Source organism: Nerophis lumbriciformis, linkage group LG03 (genome assembly GCF_033978685.3).
Source record: "Nerophis lumbriciformis linkage group LG03, RoL_Nlum_v2.1, whole genome shotgun sequence".
In the NCBI taxonomy this organism is placed as follows: domain Eukaryota; kingdom Metazoa; phylum Chordata; class Actinopteri; order Syngnathiformes; family Syngnathidae; genus Nerophis; species Nerophis lumbriciformis.
This window is the reverse complement of record NC_084550.2, coordinates 14,097,174-14,102,500: the sequence shown is the minus strand read 5'-3', so window position 1 is coordinate 14,102,500 and position 5,327 is coordinate 14,097,174.

Sequence of the window (5,327 nt, the reverse complement as noted above, 5' to 3'; positions counted from 1 at the left end):
TCAACTACTTTGGCACGTGTTGCAGCCACAAAGTTCTAAGTTAATTATTATTTGCAAAAAAAAATAAAGTTTATGAGTTTGAACATCAAATATCTTGTCTTTGTAGTGCATTCAATTGAACATGGGTTGAAAAGGATTTGCAAATCATTGTATTCCGTCTATATTTACATCTAACACAATTTCCCAACTCATATGGAAACGGGATTTGTATATCAATATAGATCAATACAGTCTGCAGGGATACAGTCCGTAAGCACACGTGATTGTATTTAAAAAAAAAAAAAAACCCCGCCCGGTCTGTGGCACAAATTTTCAAGCGTTGACCGGTCCGCAGTTACAAAAAGGTTGGAGACCACTGCTATAGATGATACAGACACTTGTGGAAATCATGCATGAATACCTTAAGAGAAAGCGATTGCAGCTATTTCGGATACAACACTTCTCAGATGGCAAGAAAACTTTCGAATGTCCAGGTCAGCTGTGATTCTACTTACCGAAAAACTTTGTCCATTTATCGAAGGAGAGACATCGAGAATGCGGGCTCCCGTGGATGTGATTTAAAAAAAGGTAGCGTGTGCTTTGTATTACCTGGCCGACGAGGTAAGACTACGGAAATAATCGAATGCATTTGGACTGGCAAAGCAGACTGTATCAGTTATTGTCTGCCATGTATGTCACGGACTCAACGTCTAGGTCCAGAGTATATAAAGTCACCAAAAACAAATGGACAATGAAGGTGAAGGCAAAAGAGTGAGGAGTGTCCTGACCAGATATCTAGACCCCTAGATTGACTGATGTAAAATGTTCTTTATCACATTGTTTACTTTTACGTGTCCAATAAAGATTTGATTAATTTATGATGGCTCAAGTGTGATTCACTACAATAGGGCCCCACAGCGCACTGGATTCCAGTTAATTGAAATACCACAACACTGGATATTGTTCAGATAAGTTAAATTTAATTTAAGAACTTACACACAAAGCAACACTGGAGGTGACTATGACGTGCACATTTTCCACGCATGCGTACTAGGTTGCGTTGTGCCGGCGGACGGAGGGGGGGTAGAGGGTCTTAAACGACCATTGTGTGTGTTTGTGGACAAGGATACGTTTAGGTGGGATTTACCCTGGATAACCTTTATCCCGCTTAGTGTTGAAGGGGCCTTAGAAACATTCTGCTCACAGAAGGCGACCAGAATGACATTTGTGACATTTGTTTACAACTGAATGGACTGTTTACATGGGTGATTCCCACTATGTTGGACTGGTAGTAGTCGATCCACAGCGATGGTTCTTGCCACACAATACTTCAATGCTAACAAGGGGAAATTATACTTCAACGGACTGTCTTTGGCTTTGACAGTAGGATAACTCGTTTGCATCTCAACAGTTGTTTTTCTCACTACCATAGGGCGAAACCATCCTTGCCCAGGCCCACCCTGCTGGTTTTGGAATATAAATATTCGTGGTTTTGGCACCAACCGTTTGGACTACATCTGACCCATCCAAGTCTAAGACTAGAACTGACCCTTCCAAGTCTAAGACTAGATCTAATCCATCTAAGTCTAAGACTACATCTGACCGATCCAAGTCTCAGACTAGAATCCAAGTCTCAGACTAGATTTGACCGATCCAAGTCTCAGACTAGCTCTAACCGATCTAAGTCTAAGACTAGCTCTGACCAATCCAAGTCTAAGGCTAGCTCTAACAGATCTAAGCCTAAGACTAGATGTGACCAATCTAAGTCTAAGACTAGATGTGACCGATCCAAGTCTCAGACTAGATCTGACCGATCTAAGTCTCAGACTAGATCTGACCGATCTAAGTCTAAGACTAGATCTGACCAATCTAAGTCTAAGACTAGATCTGACCAATCTAAGTCTAAGACTAGATCTGACCAATCCAAGTCTAAGACTAGCTCTAACCGAACAAAGTATAAGACTAGCTCTAACCGATCTAAGTCTAAGACTAGATGTGACCAATCTAAGTCAAGACTAGATGTGACCAATCTAAGTCTAAGACTAGATCTGACCCATCTAAGTCTGAGATTTATGATCTCAGACTTAGATGGGTCAGATCAATTTAACTGTTTGGTTTGTTTATACAAACCAAACAGTCCAGTTGTGATCGACTGATCCTGAGACTATCAAACATTTATTTCCAGATCTCCTCCTGAGTACAATGGTTCTATTTAACAAGATTGGTTTTGCTTTGTGGACATTTTCATGAGCTCAACTCCTGTGTGTGCAGTTAGTTGAATTGTTTTTATCTTCTTTTTCCTACTTCCTGCATTTATTGCCGTGCTTTGTGACAAGAAAGAACACTTGTGCTCAGCGATACAGGTGAAAACTGTATCACGATATCAATGTTTTATATCCATCCATATCCATAATTATTGATCGATTTAATAAGGAGCAGGAGAAAAGTGATCGCTTCCTGTGTTGCTGGGTTACCAGAGAGCGAGTGTCTTTGTTCATGCAACCAACCTTGCTTGTTTATTCCGACAAAGAAAGAAAAAGAACAAATGAATGATTAATCGGACGCATTTTTATTGATGACGATTACGTGTCTATCGTGATATATATTGATATCGTTTTATCGCCCAGCCTGAGTATCACACATTTTTTTGCAGTTAAAAAGCCAAATAATGAAAACCTCGAGGAACACCTCTAGTATGACTGAATGTCTATGAAGTGTAACTTGTGCTTATAAATATCACAACCCTGTTCTGACATACACTTAGTTTTATTTTGAAAATCCTGCAGGAAGTTGTGACACACATTGCTAACTTGTCATCATTTATCTATGACAACGAGTCATCATATATCTATGGTAACTAGTCATCATATATCTATGGCAACTAGTCAGTATTATATATATGGCTACTAGTCAGTATTATATCTACGGCAACTAGTAATCATATATCTATGGCAACTAGTCATGCTGTATCAATGGCAACTAGTCATCGTATATCTATGGAAACTAGTCATTGTATATCTATGGCAACTAGTCATCATATATCCATGGCAACTAGTCATCATATAATTGTAGCAACCAGTCATCGTATATATCTATGGCAACTAGTCAGTATTATATCCATGACAACTACTCATCATATATCTATGGCAACTAGTCATCATATATCTATGGCAACTAGTCAGTATATATATATATATGGAAACTAGTCATCTAGTCATATCTATGGCAACTTGTTATCATATCTATGGCAGCTAGTCATCATATCTAGATAGATAGATAGATAGATAGATAGATAGATAGATAGTACTTTATTGATTCCTTCAGGAGAGTTCCCTCAGGAAAATTAAAATTCCAGCAGCAGTGTACAAAATTGAGATCAAATTAAAAAAGTAAAAAGTAAATAATGGGGGTATTAATGGAAACAAAATAGAAAAAAATAGAAAAATATTACAATTGAATAAAGCAACAATGAGAATAAAAATATAACAGTAAAATAAGAATATAACAAGAGAAACTAGACAGTAGTGACCATGTTATGAAAAAGTATTGCACTGTTATTGTTTTGCATCCCCTGTCATCCTAGTACCCACCCTCCCTCCCAGAGAGGAGTTGTACAGTCTAATGGCGTGTGGGACAAAGGAGTCTTTGAGTCTATTAGTCCTGCACTTGGGATGAAGCAGTCTAGCACTGAACAGGCTCCTCTGGCTACTGACAACGGTATGCAGAGGGCGACTGGCATCATCCAGGATGCTCACTAGTTTTTCCACAGTCCTCTTCTCTGCCACCGTCACCAGTGACTCCAGTTTTATTCCGATCGTAGAACCGGCTCGCCTGATCAGTTTCTCCAGTCTGGAGCTGTCCTTCTTAGATGTACTGCTCCCCCAGCACACTACAATGTAGTACAGAACACTGGCAACCACAGACTGGTAGTACATCCACAAGAGTTTTTTACAGACATTGAAAGAGTGCAGCCTCCTCAGGAAGTACAGCCTGCTCTGTCCTTTCCTGTACAAGTGGTCCGTGTTAACAGTCCAGTCCGACTTATTGTCCACCCACACCCCGAGGTACTTGAATGAGTCCACGGTCTGTACCTCGACTCCCTCGATCACAATAGGTTGTGACCTTGGACTCGACCTCCCAAAGTCAATGACCAGCTCCTTGGTCTTTGACGGATTGAGCTGCAAGAGGTTCCTGTGGCACCAGACAACAAAGTCCCTCACCAGCCTCCGAAACTCCTCCTCTCTGCCGTCCCTGATGCACCCGATGATGGCTGTGTCATCCGCAGACTTCTGGATGTGACACAGCTCTAAGTTGTAGCAGAAGTCAGCGGTGTACAGGGTGAAGAGAAGAGGGCCCAGCGTCGTTCCCTGCGGTGTTCCGGTCCTGCTGATCAGAGTGTCAGATGTGATGTCCTTCAGTCTGACGTACTGTGGCCTATCGGTGAGGTAGTCTGAAATCCAGGCAACCAGGCAGGGGTCCACTCGATTTCTGTTCAGCTTGTCCTGGAGAAGGCGGGGATGGATAGTATTAAAGGCACTCGAGAAGTCCAGGAACAGGATCCTCACAGCGCCATTTCCCTTATCCAGGTGTGAGTGGGCTCGGTGCAGCATGGTAAAGGATAGCATCCTCCACACCAACGCCTGCCTGGTACGCAAACTGCAGGCTGTCCTGGGCATGTTGCACCTGTGGTCTGAGGAGGCTGAGAAAGAGCCGCTCCATTGTCTTCATTATATGAGAGGTGAGCGCCACTGGTCTGTATTCGTTCATCTCACTGGGGCAGTTCTTTTTGGGAACTGGAACGATGCACAACGTATCTATTGCAACTGCTCAGTATTATATATATGGCTACTAGTCAGTATTATATATATGGCAACTAGTAATCATATATCTGTGGCAACTAGTCATCATATATCTATGGAAACTAGTCATTGTATATCTATGGCAACTAGTCATCATATATCTATGGCAACTAGTCATCATATAACTATAGCAACCAGTCATCGTATATATCTATGGCAACTAGTCACTATAATATCCATGGCAACTGGTCACTATAATATCCAAGACAACTACTCATCATATATCTATGGCAACTAGTCAGTATATATCTATGGCAACTAGTCATCATATATCTATGGCAACTAGTCAGTATTATCTATATGGAAACTAGTCAGTATTATATCTATGGCAACTAGTCAGTATTATATATGTGGCAACTAGTCATCATATATCTATGGCAACTAGTCATCTATATCTATGGCAAATAGTCAGTATTATATTTATGGCAAGTAGTCATCATATCCATCCATCTATTTTCTACCGCTTGTCCCTTTTGGGGTCGCGGGGGG